Raw genomic sequence first — 24144 nt, 5'->3', positions numbered from 1 at the left:
CATTTTATTTTAATAGAAAATTTTGTCAAAATATTATTTCTATAGAAAATTTTGTCAAAATTTTATTTCTATAGAAAATTTTGTCAAAAATTTTATTTAAATTGAAAATGTTGTAAAAATTTTATTTCTATAGAACATTTTATCAAAATTTTATTTCTATTGAAAATTTTGTTAAAATTTTCTCTCTATAGAAAATTTTGTCAAAATTTCATTTTTGTAGAAAATTTTGTGAAGATTTTCTCTCTATAGAAAATTTTGTCAAAATTTCATTTTTGTAGAAAATTTTGTCAAAAAATAAGGGAATGTACAAATCTTTGGATTCAAGTAAACTTTTTTGGAGTGTATATTAATATTACTGAAATCTTAACGGAATGGGTTGACACTTTATTTTATTAGTTTATTTCGAATTATACGAATTTATTTTTATCAATTTCCAAACACTGTTATTGTTTTTGGGTTCTTTGTGTTTCTTTTTTTTGTGTTTGTTACCAAAATATTGTGCTCAAATTTATTCAAATATCAAAAGAAAAAGCAAAATTTATTTTCTACTCACATTTAAAGATTTGTTTTGTATATTCCAGCATAGGAAACTTTGAGTTTTTGTTATTTTGTTTAGGACTGGACTTGTCACAGTTGTTTGTTATCAGCCGATAGGTGTGGGTCACTAGCGATATTTGGAGGAATTAAATTTGAATAATTATTATAACATATTTAGTAGCGAACTCAATTGAAAGTAAATGTAAGTGGAAGTCTACAAAGTGCAAGCAGTGGTTTTGATATAAAATTAATAAAGACGAAAAAGAAAGAGATAAAGTGTATGTTAAGTGGATTTTAATTCCTTATAGAATTTGTAATATATTCTTGTCAATTATTAATGAATATTAAGTGAAGAATAATATTTTGTTTGGAATATATCTCTGATAAAGAAACTTCGATATAAATTTCATATGGTATAATTTAATTTTAATTTTAATGAATATTAGAAAAATTTAAGTATAAATTGGTGATTATATGTGGTAGCTATGCATGTTTAAATCTCAACTGAATTAATGGTGATTTTGGCTTTGTGCCAATGTAAGAAACTGTGCCAAATTTGAAGACAGATGGACTCAACTGGGATATAAGCTTTGAACAACAAAATACATAGACTGGCGGACAATGCAAAATCGTCTTAGAAAAATACACAAATGTATGATATGTCTGATAGAGGATATAGTGAACAATTAATTATTATGTTTTGAGAAAATTTTCTTGACTCTAATAATTTTTAATGTACGTTAATTAAATGAACTAAAAAAATGGGGTAAAATTATACACAAATGAAACATAAATATTAACTACATTCGTGTCTCCACAGAATATATCAGAATATCTAAAAAATTTTAAATTTTATCAATAGAGTGCCCATCATGAACTTCGTATGGTACAAAAATATTTTTGCAATTTTGAACTGTAATTTTTTTCCATCAATCCAAATTTTGTTATTTTTTTACGAAATTTTCCACAGCACAATGACATTTTCCTTTTTTTGTACGATTTTGGTATTTTGTTTTGGAGCCCAAGACACGACTTCTTTAAAATAATGAATTTTTTTGAGGACATACACCAAAAAAAAAAAGTGACCCCACCGTGGTAACTAAAATAGTTTTCTAATTGCAACATGTTACAAATAAGTTAATAATTTTTGTCAAATTGAAGAAAATTTTTTAAAAATAATTAATTTTTTCTGTTGTTTAAGAAAATTTCATATGTTGGAAGAAAAAATTGGATTTAAAAATTGGTAAAATGTCTTTAGCGCTGTACGATGTTTGAGACAGGTACAATTTTAGTAAAATTTACTCATTTGATAGACTTATGAACTCAATTTAAGCAAACTTCTGCCATTTTAGGAAAATATGAATTATTTTATTATACCCTGCGTCACACTGTGGAACAGGGTATTATAAGTTAGTGCATATGTTTGCAACACCCAGAAGGAGACGACATAGACACATGGTGTCTTTGGCAAAAATGCTCAGGGTGGGCTCCTGAGTCGATATAGCGATGTCCGTCTGTCCGTGAACACATCTTTGTAATCAAAGTCTAGGTCGCAGTTTTAGTCCAATCGACTTCAAACTTGGTATGTGTATGTGTTTTGGCTCAGAATAGAACCCTATTGATTTTGGAAGAAATCGGTTCAGATTTAGATATATCTCCTATATATATATATCTTTCGCCCGATATGCACTTATATGGACCCAGAAGCCAGAGTTTTACCCTAATTTGCTTAAAATTTGGCACAAGAAGAACAATTAGTACTATAGTCAAATGTGCCAAATTTTATTGAAATCGGTTCAGATTTAGATATAGCTCCCATATATATCTTTCGCCCGATATGGACTAATATCGTCCCAGAAGCCAGAGTTTTACCCCAACTTGGTTGAAATTTTGCACAGGGTGTAGAATTAGCATTGTAGCTATGCGTGCCAAATTTGGTTGAAATCGGTTCAGATTTAGATATAGCTCCCATATATAGCTTTCACCCGATTTAGACTCATATGACCACAGTGGCCAATCTTTTACTCCAATTTAATTGAAACTTTGCACAGGGAGTAGAATTAGCATTGTAGCTATGCGTGCCAAATTTGGTTGAATTCGGTTCAGATTTAGATATAGCTCCCATATATATATTTTTCTGATTTCAACAAAAATGGTCAAAATTCCAACATTTTCCTTGTAAAATCGCCACTGCTTAGTAGAAAAGTTGTAAAAATTACTCTAATTTTCCTAAACTTCTAATACTGATATATCGAGCGATAAATCATAAATAAACTTTTGCGAAGTTTCCTTAAAATTGCTTCAGATTTAAATGTTTCCCATATTTTTTACTAACATTGTGTTCCACCCTAATGCATTAGCCGACTTAAATTTTGAGTCTATAGATTTTGTAGAAGCCTATCAAATTCTGTCCAGATCGAGTAATATTTAAATGTATGTATTTGGGACAAACCTTTATATATAGCCCCCAACACATTTGACGGATGTGATATGCACTGAAAAAAAGCATACTCGGTTCCAAAGATTTTGTCTTTACTTTAAAAAATTTGGTATTGATTCCGAGCCAAAGAAGCGGAGAATACAAGTAAGGATACTTTTAAGACACAATTCTCTTTTAAATTTAGGTTTTGTGTACTTGCTTCTAGGAAGCAAATCTTAATTTTTCGCTTTCTCAGCTTTTTTTCTTCATTTGCTATCAAAGTCCTTTAAAAACGAGTTAACGGCAACTTTATTTTCCAAATTAGGACTCGACTTCCAGTAGAAATTATGCTATGTTTGAAGTAAAAAACTTCTTTAAAATAAAGTTTTGAAAAACATGTCCTATATTTGAATGATTTTTTGCTTTGAAAAAAACAGCATGTGTTTTCGCCTTGAGAGGAGAATTTTATGTATGCGTGGACAAGTGTTTGTTTATCATTTTGGCATTATGGACACACATTTTTAACGGTCTTAAAGGTAAAAATTAAATTAAGTACAAAACACGATAAGTTTTAAAGGCATTTAAAATGGTGTAAAATGCTAGTAAAAAAATTGTATACATTATAAAATTATTTATGTATGTTTATACACACAAAAAAATATTTTTCTGATTCAATCACGAAATTAATTGATCCAATTAATTTTTTAATTGAAATGTGTTCAATGACGAAAATGATAGTATCAATCACAGTTTTAATTGGGTATAGAAACAATCCTTGATTAAAAAATTAATTGATGTCATTAGCAATTTTCAATTAATTTTTTAATTGATTCAATTAAAAATTTAATTGATTTTGAATGCAAACCCCAATTAATTGTTTATTTAAAAAGGTAACTATTTTCAACTACTTTCTGAATTGGCTTAGAGTTTTTATTTTGATTAAGAAATGTTCACCACTTTTTTAACTGACTTAGTCTTCTGAATTTGATTAAAAAGTTAATTCTATCAATTAATTTTTTAATTAAAAATGTTAAAATTTTCAATCATTGACTTAATTAACCTAATGTTTCTATCTTGATTAAAAAGTTAATTGTATCAATTAATTTATTAATTGAAAAAACATTCAACTTCAATTAACTTTTTAATTGGAAATATTCTGGTGATATTTTTTTCTGTGTACTCTTCTTTTTTTAGAGTTTTTGATTTTCTTCCAAAATTTCAAACTTTTATACCAAAAAAAGTTTTTTGTTATAAAATTTTTATTTTTGCAATAAAAAAAATAATATTTTATTCAAAAGCCATTTCGTTTATATCAAGCACTGTTTCTGACTGTAAATCTTTATTAACCCACATTTCGAAGTTTCATTATAAAAATTTAATATAGTATAAATGTCTAAATTACAAAAAAAAAAATTGGTTCGGTCGGAGCAGGAATTGAACCCACGACCCTTTGCATGCAAGGCAGACATGCTAACCACTGCTCCACGTGGCCAACAAATGTATGTTTCTTTTAAATAATGTTATGTTTGCATGGGCTCGTGGGCGCTGCAAACTATGCTATATAAATGTAACTTATAACGACAATTGTCTACTGGTGACTATAACTGCTACGTAGCTCAGTGGATAGTGTGTTGGCTTACAAACTGTATGGTCCTCGGTTCGATTCTCCGTCCAGGCGAAAGGTAAATTTTAAAAAATTTATAAAATTGAATAATTTCTTCAACATTATTTGTATTGCAGAAAAAGGTACCAAGAACTAAAAATTTCGTGGAAGTGAAAATTATGTTAGGGAATGAGCACAATCTTCTTTGGGGAAAATTCTTCCAAGCATATAATATTTTTGGGCTCAAAATGATTCCAAACATATAATATGTTCACATAAATCAAATATATTAATGTTTCGGCAGTATCCAATAATATATGTGCTTCCTGCAAAATATGTTTGGAACATATGTTAGAGAAGCGATTTTTTTTGAGGGTGTATCAAATTCTGTCCAGATCGAGTGATATTTAAATGTATGTATTTGGGACAAACCTTTATATATAGCCCTCAACACATTTGACGGATGTGATATGGTATCGAAAATTTAGATCTACAAAGTGGTGCAGGGTATAATATAGTCGGCCCCGCCCGACTTTAGACTTTCCTTACTTGCTAAAATCTAAATTATAACAGATACTTCAAAATATAATTTTTTTTTCTTAATTGCAAAAAAAAAAAAAAAACAAAATCCTCAAAATATGTCTTAGCCTATATTTGAAGAGTTTTTATCTTAAATCTTAAGATTCAATATATCAGTTAATTTTAGGGTGATTTCTTTAAATCAAAAATGTGTTTACATAATTTAAAGAAAATTTACCATAGTTCAAGGGCGATTTAAAAAAAACAAAAAAATTGAAGCAAAAATTATAAACTTTATTTAATTAAAATATCATTATTTTAAAGAATTTTTTTCCGTAATATTTTGTAAATTGCGCAACCTCAAATTTTGGTTGAAATTAAAATGCGACCTTGACTTTCATCACAAAATTCTGTGTACAGACAGATGGACGGACTCAGTGGACGGCCCTAAGCACTACTGCAAGGACAACATGTGTCTATCTCATACCGTTCTATGTTGTGCAAACGTCCGCACTAACTTATAGTAACCTGCTCCACACTGAAACGGTTCTAAAGATTCTTTACTTTAACAATTTTGGTATTGATTCCGAGCCAAACAAGCGGAACATACAAGTAGGGATACTTTTAAGACACAATTCTCTTTAAATTTGGGTTTTGTGTACTTGCTTCTAGGAAGCAAATTTCGATTTTTCGTTTTTTCAGATTTTTTTCATATGTTATCAAAGTCCTTTAAAAATTAGTTAACGACAACTTTATTTTCCAAATGTAGAAATTAAGTAAAAACATCTTTAAAATAAAGTGTTGAAAAACATGTCCTATTTTTGAACGTTTTTTTGCTTTGTAGTCAAGATGCAAAAAGACAACAAATTTAAAGACAATTTCATTAATTTTAAAGAATTTTTCTGAATTATTAAAGTCAAGTTGACCTTAGCCTATAAATTTTTTCTTTCATGTTATGATACCCATTTTTAAGTGAAATCACTTAATTATAAGGACAATACGATTTCATTGAAAAGTTTATCGACTTTTGGACAAGGAAAAAAACTTTATATTAGAGAAATGCGTCTTCCATGCTAAGAAAAATTTGCATTCGTATTTTAAGCACATGAAATCTTTGGCCTCACGACAATATTTGTTTCAGTGTACGGGTATTAAACGGATTGGCATATGGACATGTTTTAGATTGCAAACATTCATTAACATAGCAAATGGAGTGTATTGTCCAAAATGTTTACGTTCCCAGCAAAAAAATTTGGAAGTTCTTCCAAATGCACAACTTTAAAAGCACTTCCAAAAGATGCACTCCCAATGATGTTCTTTATTTTAACTACCCAGGAAGTTCTTTTAATTCAATTTTTTATATCTTGGTTTTTTCATACTTTTAATAGGTAATTTAAAGTTTTTTTGTTTCAAATAGGTTACAATTAGAGTAAGAATTCATAAAATGGTACAAATCATTTAAATTTTGTCGAAAAAAATGCTAAATCCAATCTGAAAAAATTGTGAATTTTTGAAAATATTTGAGGTCAAACGTTTCCGACAAGCGTTAGAATCCATTAAAAATTATAAAAAATTATACAAATTATTTATTTAACAAAATATCACAGAATTTTTTAATATACATCCAAAACATTGAATTTGGATCACACCTAAAGAAGTGATGCAAATTCAGTGCAACGGCTGTTGAAATGGAGGACTTCTGTCCTATGACAAGCCCATGTTAAATTCATCGCTTCTGCGTCAATTTTGCACCACTTCCGGATCCAAAAAGAACATTTTCATTACTTTTTTGGCGACGCTTTTTTTGCTGGGTTGCGAAGCTTCCAGGCTTCAATATTAAATTAACTTTCCATACTTTTCGAAATGTCGTCCACCATTAGTCAGGATAGCTTACTTAACTAGCCTGTCAATATGCCACATTATATGAGAGTAAAACTTTTTGCCAGCATCATCTAAAAGGCTTTTAACCTTTTAGATATTGTCTTTAGAGATTCTCTCTTGTTTTTTCTTTCAGCTTTTTCACTTTCAGTTTTCATTTTTGTATTGCTTTTAGCAATTCTAGTATTACGCCGTCAAAAGTGAAACAAAAAGTGTCAGGTTTATTTGAACATTTTCATGTTTTTATCCTTTTCAAAAAACTTAGGTCAAGTTTTTAAGGAAGCTTTTGTAAAAGTCAAAATGGAAAAGAGGGAAATTTCATATTTTTTACAGTCTCTTAAAGTTTTATTTTGTTTTGGAGAAAATCTCCGCTAAGAGCATTAGAGTTTCAACTTTTGAGATTTGTTCTTGTTTTTTTTTTTTGTACTATATAGCATAAAAGTAGCCTAATATATTTTTTTTGTGTCTACAGGTGGCATTTTATGATTTGCAGTGGTTGCAAAGTGAGTGGTTGTACATCTCTGATTGTAATACATTACAAATGCCTTTTACCGATTTCATACACTGAAAAAAATGTATAGAAATGAAATTTTAGATCAACGAAGTAAGAAATGGGTGACAACAAAAAGTGTTATTTTTAATCATCCAGTATTTGGGTAGTTGTCACTAATGAAGCTTTTATTTTAAGACATTTAAAAATTATAAACCGCGCAAATACACTGAAAAAAAAATATTGTCATGAGACCAAAGATTTCGTGTCCTTAAAATACGATTTGGCTTGCAGAACCTCTAAGAGAAGCCAATTTCATTCGATCCGGCTGAAATTTGGTGCATGGTGTTAATATATGGTCTCTAACAACCACGCAAAAATTGGTTCACATCGGTCCATAATTATATATAGCCCCCATATAAACCGATCCCCAGATTTGACCTCCGGAGCCTCTTGGAGGGGCAAAATTCATCCGAACCGCTTGAAATTTGGTATGTGGTGTTACTATATGGTCTATAACAACCATGCAAAAATTGGTCCATATGGGTCCATAATTATATATAGCCCCCATTATAAACCGATCCCCAGATTTGACCTCCGGAGCCTTTTAGAGGAGCAAAATTCATCCGATCCAGTTGAAATTTGGTACGCGATGTCAGTATGTGGTATCTAAGAACCAAGAAAAAATTGGTCTATATAGGTCCATAATTATATATAGCCCCCATATAAACCGATCCCCAAATTTGACCTCCGGAACCTCTTGGAGGAGCAAAATTCATCCGATTCGGTTGAAATTTGGTACATTGCGCTAGTATATGGCCACTAAAAGCCACGCAAAAATTGCTCCATATCGGTCTATAGTTTTATATAGCCAATCACACAAAAATTGGTCCATATTGCCAAAAATAATCTACCAAAATTTTATTTCTATAGAAAATTTTGTCAAAATTTTGTTACTATAGAAAATTTTGTCAAAATTTTATTACTATAGAATGTTTTTGTCAAAATTTTATTTCTGTAGAAAATTTTGTCAAAATCTTATTTCTATAAAAAATTTTTTCAAAATTTTATTTCTATAGAAAATGTTATCAAAATTTTATTTCTATAGATAATTTTGTCAAAAATTTATTTCTTTAGAAAATTTCTTCAAAATTTTATTTCATAGAAAATTTTGTCAAAATTTTATTTCATAGAAAATTTTGTCAAAATTTTATTTCATAGAAAATTTTGTCAAAATTTTATTTCTATAGAAAATTATGTTAACATTTTACAGTAGTCCCTCGATTTACGTCGTCTCGGTTTACGTTGTTTCGATTTACGTCGTCAAATTTTTTGTTCCTTCAAACTTCGATTTACGACGCCATTCGATTTACGTCGTCGACTTTTTTGCCCACATTATAAAAAACGCCTTCCATAAGTACAATAAGTATCAACGATGATGACATCGAAACATTTTTTTTCTGAAATTCTTACTGAATTGCCTTTATTTTTGAAGATTTTTTATTATGTACACACACATACATACATAAATGGACTTAGGAATAAGTATGAGCAATTTTTAATTCGGTTTACGTCGTTTCGATTAACGTCGTTAAATTCCGGAACCAATCACGACGTAAATCGAGGGATTACTGTATTTCTATAGAAAAATTTGTCGAACTGAATTATATACATATTTAATCGGCCTTTTTATACCCTCCACCATAGGATGGGGGGTATATTAACTTGGTCATTCCGTTTGTAACACATCGAAATATTGCTCTAAGACCCCATAAAGTATATATATTCTGGGTCGTGGTGAAATTCTGAGTCGATCTGAGCATGTCCGTCCGTCCGTCCGTTTGTTGAGATCACGCTAACTTCCGAAGGAAACAAGCTATCGACTTGAAACTTGGCACAAGTAGTTGTTATTGATGTAGGTCAGATGGTATTGCAAATGAGCCATATCGGTCCACTTTTACGTATAGCCCCCATATAAACGGACCCCAAAATTTGGCTTGCGAGGCGTCTAAGAGAAGCAAATTTCATCCGATTCGGCTGAAATTTGGTACATGATGTTAGTATATGGTCTCTAACAACCATGCAAAAATTGGTCCACATCTGTCCATAATTTTATATAGCCCCCATATAAACCGATACTCCGATTTGGCTTGCGAGGCCTCTAAGAGAAGCAATTTTCATCCGATCTGGCTGAAATTTGATACATGGTGTTAGTATATGGTTTCTAATAGCCATGCAAAAATTGGTCCACATCGGTCCATAATTATATATAGCCCCCATATAAACCGATCCCCCGATTTGGCTTGCGAGGCCTCTAAGAGAAGCAAATTTCATCCGATCTGGCTGAAATTTGATACATGGTGTTAGTATATGGTCTCTAATAACCATGCAAAAATTGGTCCATATCGGTCCATAATTATATATAGCCCCCTTATAAACCGATCCCTAGATTTGGCTTGGAGGGCCTCTGGGTGGAGCAAATTTCATCTGATGCGGTTGAAACTCGGTACGTGGTGTTAGTATATGACCTCTAACAATCATGTAAAAATTTGTCCATATCGGTCCATAATTTTATATAGCCCCTATATAAACCGATCCCCAGATTTGGCTTTGAGGGCCTCTGGGTGGAGCAAATTTCATCCGGTCCGGTAGAAACTCGTTACGTGGTGTTAGTATATGGCCTCTAATAGCCATGCAAAAATGTATCCATATCTGTCCATAATTATATATAGCCCCCGCATAAACCGATCCCCAGATTTGGTTTGCGAAGCCTTTTGGAGGGAAAATTGCATCCGATCCAGTTTAAATTGGATGTGAGGTGTTTACGAGTATATATGGCCTCTAACCACCATGCAGGGAGCCACCGTGGTGCAATGGATAGCATGCCCGCCTTGCATACACAAGGTCGGGGGTCGATTCCTGCTTCGACCGAACACCAAAAAGTTTTTCAGCGGTGGATTATCCCACCTCAGTAACCTGGTGACATTTCTGAGGGTTTCAAAGCTTCTCTAAGTGGTTTCACTGCAATGTGGAACGCCGTTCGGACACGGCTATAAAAAGGAGGTCCCTTGTCATTGAGCTTGACATGGAATCGGGCAGCACTCAGGGATAAGAGAGAAGTTCACCAATGTGGTATCATAATGGACTGAATAAGTGTCTAAGTGAGCCTGATACATCGGGCTGCCACCTAACCTATCCACCATGCAAAAATGAGTCCAAATCGGCATATAATTATATAAATATACGGTGAATATGAATGTGTAAAATTATTCGGTTTAACGTCAGCTCAAAATTTTGATTTTAAAAATTTAGATTTTTTTAAACAAAATTAAAAAGTTATCGAAAGATCGAAAAATCGATCTTTTCAGATTTTCATAAAATCGAAAATCCCTGATTATATCTAACTATATATTAATGAAGTCAAATTCGGGGATATTTGTACATGGAAAAATTATAATTATTGATCAATATGTATCCATTGTGGTGGGGTTATTAAATAGGGATACACACCGAATTTCAAGGGCATCGTTTGAAAAATACGCTTGCTAAGCTCTCAAAAAATCAAATCTGATGTTTAGAAGAAGTCCCGCAGCAATACAATTTACAAATCCTATCGCAATTCGTTGGAAACTTAATGTGATTACAATTGACGGATGGACAGGCATCTCTATATTGATTCTGAATTCCATGGCTACTAAGAATTTAATTTCTTTACTGGATATTTGCTTAATATGTCACTACATTACAAATGGAATACCAAAAATAATACACCTCATTTAATTTCTCGCCACCATGATACGCCACTGTTCCCCAAAAAAGCTTTTGCTGATTGCGCGCCAAAAAAATTTCAAGCACAAAAACTTGTAAGCTTTTTTTATAAATCCCCTTTCAAGATGAAAAGCTTCAGTTCATTAGTACGTGTATTAAAGAGCCCTTTTACTTGTGTGTACAAGTTTAATATTCTCATGCTGTGCACAATAATAACAACCCCAAACCAGGATTGCCCTTTATCAAAATTAAAGGGATTTCTAGTGATTTATATAGGAAAGCCAATATACATGGTTCGGGTGATGGTGCACCCAGAAAAATGGGCTCTAATGCCAACAGAACTTTATTTTAGTTCATGAAGATTAGTTGATTTTAGTTAAATTTTGCACAATATGAGTAAATGTTCCTTTTTTGAATAATTTTTTTGCTAACTTTAATGACGTGAACTAAAAATAAGAAAAAAGTTGTATACAAATTATGGCACAATTTTACTAAAAAATAAAATAGTTCATATTTTCCTAAAATGGCAGAAATTTGCTTAAATTGAGTTCATAAGTCTCTCAAATGAATAAATTTTTGTAAAGCGCTAAAGACATTTTACCAATTTTTAAATCCAATTTTTTCTTTCAACATATGAAATTTACTTAAACAAGAGAAAAAAAAAATATTTTTAATAAATTTTCTTCAATTTGACAAAAAGTATTAACTTATTTGTAACATGTTGCAATTAGAAAACCATTTTAGTTTAAATTTTCTAAAATAAGCCTACATTTTCTTCCACGGTGGGTTCACTTTTTTTTGGGTGTGCAAGTCATTTTGCCACAATTGGCAAAATTGGTAGATTTTTTACTGCTTGGTAGAATTCTTGAAGTTCTACTAAGATTTTGCAAAATATTCCTCTCTAACTAAGAGGTACTTAATTTTTTATAGGAATAAAATATTGACCAAATTTTATATAGAAACAAAATTTTGACAACGTTTTTAATAGAAAAAAAATTACAACATTTTCTATAGAAAAAATTGCCAAAGTTTTCTATAAAAAAAAAATGACAAAATTTTCTATGGAAATAAAAATTGACAAAATTTTCTATAGAAATAAAAATTTCACAAAAATGGAAATAAACATTTGCATACATTTTCTATAGAAATAAAGTTTTGAAAAAATTAATTTGGTCGATTTTTGGTAAAATTTTCTTAAAATGTTGTAATTTTTTTTCTTTTTTGGCTCGAGTGGCAACCGTGGAAGAGAGAGCCTTTGTCCGACTTTTTTTAAGTAGTGAAAAAAAAAAACTAAAATTCTCCGATTTACCTGAAATTAATAAAGAACGTGAGGGAGATTATGATATAAACAGGTTGTATGTGATGTTTGGATATTTGAACGTGTAGAGGGTCCATCCCCTTGCCTTGAAGGGCATGATCCTTTATAAAAATAAATAAAGCGAAATTTAAACTTCTCCTGATATTCAGCATATTTCTGCATATAAAAGAAAAAAACAAGTTGTACGATTTGTTTGAAATATAAAGAACATTTCACGTGTGCTTCAGTTTTTGAACCAGTAAGGGGACTAGGCCATGCGTAAAAAAGTGTAAGTCCTTTCTATTTTTTCAGAAGGATTATCTTATTATATTAATGCTTGAAGTATTTTGTGAAGACTAAGGTAACGAAAATGTTCCTTAAAATATGCTTCGGAAGGCGCAGCGAAGCGAGCCGGTTTCGGCTAGTGAATAACATAAATAAATAAATAAAATTAAAAAACCAATAAATCAACAAATAATATATATTTTAATATATATTTTTTAATTTATTAATTATTAATTTTTATTCTACGTTAATCTTTGAATTTGCAACTTTCATTAACAGAGATTGTGAGTTTGTGGATAAAAATAACCACTTTTGTATAAAAGATTCCATTTATTTTGATTATATTCATTTTTGATACGAAGATTAATTTAATTTTTCCAAAAATAATAATCATTTTTAAAAATAAAATAGATTGCTTCTTCAAAATATCATAATTTTTTTATCTATTTTTATACCCTCCATCATAGGATGGGGGTATATTAACTTTGTCATTCCGTTTGTAACACATCGAAATATTGCTCTAAGACCCCATAAAGTATATATATTCTGGGTCGTGGTGAAATTCTGAGTCGATCTAAGCATGTCCGTCCGTCCGTCCGTCCGTCCGTCCGTCCGTCCGTCTGTTGAAATATCGCTAACTTCCGAACGAAACAAGCTATCGACTTGAAACTTGGCACAAGTAGTTGTTATCGATGTAGGTCGGATGGTATTGAAAATGGGCCATATCGGTCCACTTTTACGTATAGCCCCCATATAAAAGGACCCTCAGATTTGGCTTGTGGAGCCTCTAACAGAAGCATATTTCATCCGATCCGGCTGAAATTTTGTACATGGTGTTGGTATATGGTCTCTAACAACCATGCAAAAATTGGTCCACATCGGTCCATAATTATATATAGCCCCCATATAAACCGATCCCCAGATATGGCTTGCGGAGCCTCAAAGAGAAGAAAATTTCATCCGATCCGGCTGAAATTTGGTACATGGTGTTAGTATATGGTTTTTAACAACCATGCAAAAATTGGTCAACATCGGTCCATAATTATATATAGTCCCCATATAAACCGATCCCAGATTTGGCTTGCGGAGCCTCAAAGAGAAGCAAATTTCATCCGATCCGGCTGAAATTCGGTACATGATGTTGGTATATGGTCTCTAACAACCATGCAAAAATTGGTCCACATCGGTCCATAATTATATATAGACCCCATATAAACCGATCTCCAGATTTGGCTTGCGAAGCCTCAAAGAGAAGCAAATTTCATCCGATCCGCCTGAAATTTGGTACATGATATTGGTATATGATCACTAACAACCATGCAAAAATTGGTCCACATCGGTTCATAATTATATATAGCCCCCATATAAACCGATCCCCAGATTTGGCTTGCGAAGTCTCCAAGAGTAGCAAATTTCATCCAATCCGGTTGTAATTTGGAACATGGTGTTAGTATATGATCTTTAACAGGCGTGCCAGAATTGGTCCATATCGGTCCATAATTATATATAGCCCCCATATAAAACGTTCTCCAGATTTGACCTCCGGAGCCCCTTGGAGGAGCAAAATTCATCCGATCCGGTTCAAATTAGGAACGTGGTGTTAGTATATGGTCGCTAACAACCATACCAAAATTTGTCCAATCACACAAAAATTGGTCCATATCGGTTCATAATCATGGTTGCCACTAGAGCCAAAAATAGTCTACCAAAATTTTATTTCTATAGAAAATTTTGTCAAAATTTTATTTCTAGAGAAAAGTTTGTTAAAATTTTATTCGGTTCATAATAAAATTTTCATCATTGTCAAAATTTTATTTCTATAGAAAATTTTGTTCAAATTTTATTCGGTTCATAATCATGGTTGCCACTCGAGCCAAAAATAATCTACCAAGATTTTATTTCTATAGAAAATTTTGTCAAAAGTTTATTTCTATAGAAAATTTTGTGAAAATTTTATTTCTATAGAAAATTTTGTTAAAATTTTATTTCTGTAGAAAATTTTGTCAAAATTTTATGTCTACTTTGTCAAACTGAATTATATACGTATTGGATCGATCTTTTTTGATTTAATATATACCACGTATGGACTTACATACAATTTAGAAGATGGTGTTACGAGGTTTTAAGATACCTTGCCATCGGCAAGCGTTACCGCAACTTGAGTAATTCGATTGTGGATGGCAGCGTTTAGAAGAAGTTTCTACGCAATCCATGATGGAGGGTACACTGTTAGAAAAATATGTTTTTCATATGTTCCGATATAAACAAAATGTGTTTCGGGCACGATTTTAAACCACAATATATTTAAGTGCGAACATGTAATATTCCTAAACTAACACTAAATGTTTGGGACATCTATGTTAATATGTTAGAATATATTATGTTTGGGGCATGAATGTTTCATAAAAATCATATGTGTGAATACAAACATATATAAATTTACAAATTTCGACTAAACATACATATGTTGTGATATTTTATTCAAAGCGACAGAGAGAGAGAGTATAGAGAGAAATAGAGATGGAAACCGGGAGACTTGACGAAAGATATCAATATAACACAGCAAAAGAGTCAAAAGAGAACAATTTCTGTGAAACCGCTTGTATGTTGTTTCGGAAAACTGTTTTATGATAAGGCCAAAAATTTGATATGCTTAAGTCTAAATATTATTTAATTTGAATAAAGAGAATAGACATTCGGAACCAAGAGAATAGACATTTGAAAAACAAACAGCATATGTTTTCGCCTTGAGAGCAGCATTTTATGTATGTGTGGACATGTGTTTTGTTTATCATTTTGTCATTATGGGCACAATTTTTTTCTTGGTTCGTTAAAAGAAATCAGGGGTCTTCATAAAAATAGCGAAAGGGCATTATACACTTTTTAGAGTTGGGACAGTAAAATTAAATAAGGAGGAAATAGTGAAAAATTACACAGTAAAATGTAAAAAAACAAACTTTAGTTCCTCTTTAGTAGTCCACGAGGAGTTGACGGACACCATTAAATATAAAAGCGGGCATTAAGTTCGAGTTTTACAGCTAAAACAATTTAAAAAGTTTATTTTCTTTAAAATGAATTATTAAAGAAAAATAAAAGGAATTTTAGAGCGATGGTGTTAAATGCTAGTAAAAAACTGTTCACTCCTAAATAAATGTATGTTTATATTATAAAATTATGTATGTATGTTTATACTCGACTCCACGTTCTTCTTTTGTTAGTTTTTTAATTCCTTCCAAATTTTAAAGTTTTGTCCAAAAACAGTTTTTTATTACAATATTGTTATTTTTGCAATAAAAAATAATATTTTATCCAAAAAGCAGTCAATTTCGTTTATATCAAGCACTGTTACTGACTATAAATCTTTAATAACGCACATTTCGAAGTTTCATTTAAAAAAATTTAATATAGTATAAATATAAATGTGTAAATTAAAAAAAAAAAAAAAATGTTCGGTCGGAGCAGGGATTGAACCCACGACCCTTTGCATGCAAGGCAGACATGCTAACCACTGCTCCACGTGGCAAACAAATGTATGTTTCTGTTAAATAATGTAATGTTTGCATGGGCTCGTGGGCGCTGCAAACTATGCTATATAAATGTAACTTAAAACGATAATTATCTACTGGTGACTATAACAGCTACGTAGCCCAGTGGATAGTGTGTTGGCTTACAAACTGTATGGTCCTCGGTTCGATTCTCCGTGCAGGCGAAAGGTAAAATTTAAAAAATTTATAAAATTGAATAATTTCTTCAACATTATTTGTATTACAGAAAAAGGTGCCAATAACTAAAAAATTTGAAAATTACGAGTATGTTAGGGAATGAGCACAATCGTGTTTGGGAAAAATTCTTCCAAGCATATAATATTTTTGGCTCAAAATGCTTCCAAACATATAATATGTTCACATAAAACAAACATATTAATGTTTCGGCAGTATGCAATAATATATGTGCTTCCTGCAAAATATGTTTGGAACATATGTTAAAGAAGCGATTTTTTTTGAGGGTGTACATAAGCTTCGGCCTGGCCGAACTTACGGCCGTATATACTTGTTTTTACTTCAACTGTAAAATGAAACGTTATTCTTGAAGGGAAATTGTCAACTGAATTATTTTCCACATTTATACAAAAACTGTACAAATTTCGTTAGACTTATAACACATTAAAATAAATCGTTCACTAGTGGTAACATCTCAAACGAGGACAAAATATAGCTGACAGTAGGCGTGCACTTACATCTCCATATATCCCACACATAGCATGGCAATCACATTTGCCACAGTTGGTAGAATTCTACCAAAAATGATAGATTGTTTGCTGTTTGGTAGACTGGTAGAATTGTTGACGTTTTGGAAGATTTCGCAATGTATTCCTCTCCACAAATTTTCTATAGAAAAAAAAAAACAAGTGAGTAAAGTAGAAAGTCGGGCGGGGCCGACTATATAATACCCCAAACCACCCTTACTGAATTAGTAAACATAAGCATTTGTGGGGTATCATTGGTATAGGTTTTGGAGAACATAAAACGGGGTACATGTTTATGGGTGTCTTGTCACAATCTGAGCAGAAATGTCTAATATTAGGAGCTATAGTTTAACATATTTTGCACCAAAAGAGTTAGTATGCCACTAATATTGAGTCCATTATTAAAAACGAGGAAATTGGACAATTAGTTGTGGGTAATAAATCCAAATTTCTGCAAATAGGGCAATAGATTTATGTAAAAGCTACATGTAAGTCTAAATACGATCAGCTAGTACATCAAAATTTGAATAACATAGGTTAATAAATAAGAGTATTACTGCCAAATATGACAAAATCGAGCGATGCACATATATGGGACCTAACATATATCTAAATCTGAACCAATTTGTATAATATTTTGCAGGTATGATTGATACCACAGAAGGTCACTTTGTGTAAAATTTGAGTACGATCAGTTAATAAATGAGGCCCCTATGGTAAAAAAGGTTATTAGGGGCAATTTTTTAAAAATCGGGCGATACATATATATATGGGAGCTATATCTAAATTTGAACTGATTTCGATGAAATTTTGCACATACAGTTAGTGCTATAGAAGATTACATTTAGCCAACCTTGGTTACGATCGGTTGATAAATAAGGGTTTTACGGCCAAATTTGGCAAAATCGGGCGATACATACATATGGGAGCTATATCTAAATCTGAACCGATTTCGATGAAATTTCGACCATACAGTTAGAGCTATAGAAGATTATATCTCGCCAACTTTGAGTACTATCGGTTGATAAATAAGGGTTTTACGACCAAATTTGGCAAAATCGGGCGATTCGTATATATGAGAGCTATATTTAAATCTGAACCAATTTCGATTATTTTTGGCACATATTGTCAATACCATAAAAGAATAGAGTACACCAAGTTTGAGTAAGATTGTTTAATAAATAAGGGTCTTATGACTAAATTTGGGAAAATCGGGCGATACATATATAAAGGGTGATACGGTCAAAATTTGGTCAAGGGAAAACGCGTGCAAATCGGTGAAATCGTTTATTTAAAAAAATCAAATTAAATTTCTTTTTCAAGTTCAATTAGTATAAAATTCAGGAAAAATATTCAGTTAGACCTTCGCTTTTCCAAATCCGAATTGCCGGGCCTCACGCTTGACACCTGCCATCAGATTTTGTACAGCCACCTTGTCCACCTTCTTCGCCGCAGAAAGCCAGTTTGCCTTGAACTGCTGCTCGTCTTTAGCAGTTTGTTTGGTCTTCTTTAGGTTCCGCTTGACAATAGCCCAGTATTTCTCAATTGGGCGGAGCTCTGGCGTTTTGGGAGGGTTCTTGTCCTTGGGAACCACCTGCACGTTGTTGGCGGCGTACCACTCCATGGCCTTTTTACCGTAACGGCAAGATGCCAAATCCGGCCAAAACAGTACGGAACAACCGTTTTTCTTCAGTAAAGGCAGCAGACGTTTATTCAAACACTCTTTCACGTAAATTTCTTGGTTGACAGTCCCGGAAGCTATGAAAATGCTGCTTTTCAAGCCACAGGTACAGATGGCTTGCCAAATCAGATATTTCTTTGCGAACTTTGACAGTTTTATGTGCTTGAAAATATCTGCTACCTTTACCCTTCCTTTTGCTGTATAAAACTCCTGTCCCGGAAGCTGCTTGATGTAGGTTTCGTCGTCCATTACCACGCAGTCAAACTTCGTCAGCATCGTCGTGTACAGCCTCCGGGATCGCGCTTTGGCCGTCGTATTTTGTTTATCATCGCAATTTGGAGTCACTACCTTCTTGTAAGTCGATAGTCCGGCTAGTTTTTTGGCTCGATGCACGGTTGTAGACGATACACCCAGCTTATTTGCGGCATCTCGGAGAGAGAGGTTAGGGTTTCGCTTGAAACTACCGGCAGCTCTCTTTGTCGTCTCAGAGGCTTCCGGTTTTGGATTTCCCCCCGATCCAGACTTCCTGGCTGTCGACAAACGTTCCCCAAACACTTTAATTACATTTGTAACGGTTGATTTGGCAACTTTTAGCGATTTTGCCAGCTTTGCGTGCGAGTAGCTCGGATTTTCGCGATGCGCGAGCAAAATTTTGATACGCTGCTCTTATTGCTTGGACGGCATTTTGACAACTGAAGAGTGAATTCCAAAATCAAAATAGCAGAAACATTTACACACACACACACGCACACCTTCAAAATGAGGGGTGTTCAGGTTTTTAAAATGCAAATTTTAAAGAAATACGTCAAGTTTATATTGACCAAATTTTGACCGTATCACCTTTTATGGGAGCTATATCTAAATCTGAACCGATTTCCATGAAATTTTGCAGACTTAAAGGACGATGAAAAGGTTTACTATGTGCAGAATTTGATGACGATCGGTTTGTAAAAAAGCGCAACGTTACTCCATTTGTCGAAATCGGGCGATACATATATATGGGAGCTATATCTAAATTTGATCCTTGTGCCCGTTCATCCTTGTGCCCAAAAAACACCCTGTACCAAATTTCATCCAAATCGGTTAATAATTGCGACCGGAATCCTGTGAAAAACAAATACATGGACAGACGGTCGGACACCAAGCGGTAGACCGACTCAGGAGGTGATTCTGAGTCGATCGGTATATATTTTATGGGGTCTAAAATCAATATTTCTGGTAGGCACATTTTTTGGCCGATCAAACATATTATACCCTGACCGCTAATGGTTTGGGGTATAACAATTAGACAAAATTTTCTATAGAAATAAAATGTTGATAAAATTTTCTATAGAAATAAAATTTGGACAAAATTTTCTATAGAAATAAACTTGGACAAATAAAATGTTGACAACATTTTCTACAGAAATGAAATTCTGACAGAATTTTCTATAGAAATAAAATTTTGACAAAATGTTCTACAGAAATAAAATTTTGACAAAATTTTCTATGGAAAAAAATTTTCTATAGAAATGAAATTTTGACAAAATTTTCTATAGAAATAAAAATTTGATAACAGTTTCTATAGAAATAAAATTTTGATAACAGTTTCTATAGAAATTAAATTTTGACAAAATTAGATTTTTACAAAATCTTTTAAAGAAATAAAATTTTGACAAAATTTCTATAGAAATAAAATTTTTTTTGTCAAAATTTTCTATAGAAATGAAATTCTGACAAAATTTTCTATAGAAATAAAATTTTGACAAAATTTTCTACAGAAATAAAATTTTGACAAAAATTTTTATAGAAAAAAAAATTTATTGTTTTTTATCTCAGCTTAAAGCCATGCATTGACTAAACTACAAGTGTAGCTTAACCAACAGAGGAAAAGTATGCTTGTCAAATTTATTTGGGCAAAGCCCTATAGACTGCAAGATGGTTGGATGTACAGCTGTTTCGGAATTACCACATTCCTCATCAGCATCCTCTACTTGCATGGCTTTAAGCTGAGATCAAAAACAACAATAACGATTGAAGAGAAGCCAACAATAACAAACAAAACGAAATAAAATTTTGACAAATAATTTTTAGAAATAAAATTTTGACAAAATTTTCTATAGAAATAAAATTTTGACAAAATTTTCTATAGAAATAAACTTGGACAAAATTTTCTATAGAAATAAAATGTTGACAACATTTTCTACAGAAATGAAATTCTGACAAAATTTTCTATAAAAATAAAATTTTGACAAAATTTTCTACAGAAATAAAATTTTTACAAAATTTTCTATAGAAATAAAAATTTGATAACAGTTTCTATAGAAATTAAATTTTGACAAAATTTTCTATAGAAATAAGATTTTGACAAAATTTCCAAAAGAAATAAAATTTTGACAAAGAAATAAAATTTGGACAAAATTTCTATAGAAATAAAATGTTGAAAAAATTTTCAACAGAAATGAAATTCTTACAAAATTTTCTATAGAACTAAAATTTTGACAAAATTTTCTACAGAAATGAAATTCTGACAAAATTCTATAGAGATAAACTTTTGAGAACATTTTCTATAGAAATAAAATTTTCTACAGAAATTAAATTCTGACCAAATTTTCTATAGAAATAAAATTTTGACAAAAAAAAATTTTTTTGACAGATTTGTTCATTTAGTTGTTTTTTTTTGGTAGAATTTTCTCCACATTTTGGTAGATTATTTGTGGTTCGAATGGTAACCGTGATGGCAACCCAGTCACGTACAGAAGAAATTAACTTAAGTTGACTCTCATAAACATTAAATACAAATCAAATTTGAACTTGAACTGAGAGTTACTATCACTCATACTACCCCAAGAACGCATATCCACACTCACACACGCACTTTAATACTACCCACCCACCCACAAACCACGCAAAGCATAGACTCTGTTAATATAGACAACAAGAGACTACGCAGTAAGCAGAGAGTAGCAGAGTTACGCTAGCAGAGACATAGACATCATTCGTACAGACCTCACAGCACACACACACTGTTTGGTTCAGTGTAATTTTGTGAGCACAAGCGTGCGGTTTATGGTAAATTCCAACGGAGAAAAGTGAATAAATAAAAATTGGAAACACGAGAAAAACGATAACGGAATTTTTTGTTATAGTTGTTTGGTTGTCTGTTCACAAGGCGCTATTGTAAATGAATTAAAGCCTAAATGAATTTAAATTGCGCGTAATACAACGATCGAACTAATTTACTATAGAATTTTTTGCGAGCAAAAAAAAAAAGGTTTTAGTGATATCGAAATTGATGATTTAATGCCAAACAAATGAATGTGAATTATTTATAAAATACTCAAATGTCCTTGCTGGAATGTAGATAGAAATCCAAGTGTAGTTAGAGGATAGAAACAAAAGGCTAACATTATTGGTTTCCAAGAGTATGAATGGCAACAAAGACAAGAAATAACATAACACAAATAAATTTTATCAGTAATAATAACAACAACCACATATCAACGTAATTACGAATATAATCTAACTAACCCATTGTACCCTATCAGCAGAAAAGAAATGTCACAGTACTAACTGGCATTGTAAACAAAATAAACGAATATCCCAATTAAAAGTAGAAACAAAATACAAAATTTAGATAAACATCTAACATTTGCCTCCAAAATAAATCTGTACCTCCTCATTGGCCCATAACATACTGACACATTTACTTGTAATAGTAGTAAAGAAACCACAACCACAATCAACGTTGTGAAAAAAAGGAAAACGCCAAACGAATTCATCATCACAAATCAAGTGGAAGGTCCTCCAAACACCAACAATAGCCCCACACAAAAGAAAGGTATTACAAAGCCAATTCACCTCCTGCGTATTCCCCTACAATCCAGAATAATGTTATACTCTTATTCTCTTCCCCATATTTGAGTGAGCGAAAATACGTGACTGATTGTAAATATATGTGAACATGTGTCTCTCTGTGTGTGCGTGTGTATGTAGAGGATTACAAAATCCTTTAATTAAATATAAACATATTGTTGTTTCCTCCAAATCTCCTCCCCCATTACTATTTTGCTATCAATATGGCATTGTGTAAAAACTGTCAATCTTTGATTTTTTTCCTCCTTTTTATTCTTCTTCATTTTTAATTCTAACTAATCAACCGTTGGCAAATTGTAGTTGTATGTATGCTGGTATGTTCCAGTGTGAATTTATATCCTTGTGAGAAAGAGGTGTATGTGTATTTGAGTATCCTCTCTCATTCCCTAAAGGTATGTTGTATGTGTGTGTGTGTTGTTATCACGAGTGTTATATTTGTGCTTGTGTATTGTAAATAATGCATGAGCTTTCTATCTGTCTCAATAACAAACAAGCAAGAACAAGTTTTAAAAGGCCGGTGCTCTGTATCTTCATATACAATAGAGATAATACTCTTGTCCATTTTACGACAGGTGGTCTGTTAAGTAACGTCAGTTGGAATCAAGGATAATCCAAATAGAATATTCAAAAATAATTAGCAGAGATTATTGGTGACTTGTCCCACAAATTAAAATAGGTTGAGGCGAAGAGAGGTAACAGCCTTTCCAAAATTGATATACACCTAAACCTTCCATCGCCTTATAAATGCTGCACTACGAGTATAGTAGTTATTCACTACTTTTTCACTTTGGTCAATAACGTAGCACCCCTGCCTGTGGTTTAGTACCTTTTTAAAGAAATAAGTGATATTAGTACCTTACCATCCCAGCAAAAAAAAGCCAAAACAGAATGCAAATGTTCTTTTTTTGTATCCAGAAGTGGTGAAAAATTGACACAGAAGCGGTGAATTAAATATGAGCTTGTCATAGGACGAATGTCCACCATTTCAACAGCCGTTGCATCGAATTTGTATGACTTCTTAAGGTGTGATAAGAATTCAGTGTTTTGGATGTCAATTAAAAAATTATGTGATATTATGCCAAACAAATAATTTTTATAATTGTTTATGATTTTTAATGCATTCAAAGATTTGTCTGAAACGTTTGACCTCCAATATTCTTAAAAATCCACAATTTTCTAGAAGGGATTTAGCAATTTTTTTTCGACAAAAAAAGCCAAAACAGAATGCAAATATTCTTTTTTGGATCCGGAAGTGGTGAAAAATTGACTATAGACTTAAAATTTAAGTCGGCTATTGCCCTGGGATGGAACACAATGTTAGTAAAAAACAAGTAAGGAAAGTCTAAAGTCGGGCGGGGCCGACTATATTATACCCTGCACCACTTTGTAGATCTAAATTTTCGATACCATATCACATCCGTCAAATGTGTTGGGTGCTATATATAAAGGTATGTCCCAAATACATACATTTAAATATCACTCGATCTGGACAGAATTTGATAGACTTCTACAAAATCTATAGACTCAAAATTTAAGTCGGCTAATGAACGGGTGGAACACAATTTT

At 32.0% G+C, this 24144-nt stretch overlaps 1 protein-coding gene across 4 annotated transcripts in view; it reads left to right on the top strand.

Annotated features, from left to right (window-relative positions):
* Positions 1-627: 627 nt before the first annotated feature.
* Positions 628-24144, top strand: part of glob1 (globin 1) — a 58485-nt gene continuing 34968 nt past the window's right edge. Inside the window, exon 1 of one of the 4 annotated variants that reach the window (XM_075290545.1) lies at positions 628-739. The gene's annotated coding sequence lies outside the window, so the exon portion shown is untranslated. Of the gene's footprint in view, positions 816-21679; positions 21775-21982; positions 22544-24144 lie in introns of those variants that run through there. The other 3 variants (XM_075290547.1, XM_075290548.1, XM_075290546.1) reach the window with 3 other exon arrangements.

This window comes from Haematobia irritans, chromosome 1 (genome assembly GCF_050003625.1).
Source record: "Haematobia irritans isolate KBUSLIRL chromosome 1, ASM5000362v1, whole genome shotgun sequence".
Lineage (NCBI taxonomy): Eukaryota > Metazoa > Arthropoda > Insecta > Diptera > Muscidae > Haematobia > Haematobia irritans.
This window is presented reverse-complemented; position numbering and strand designations above follow the sequence as displayed.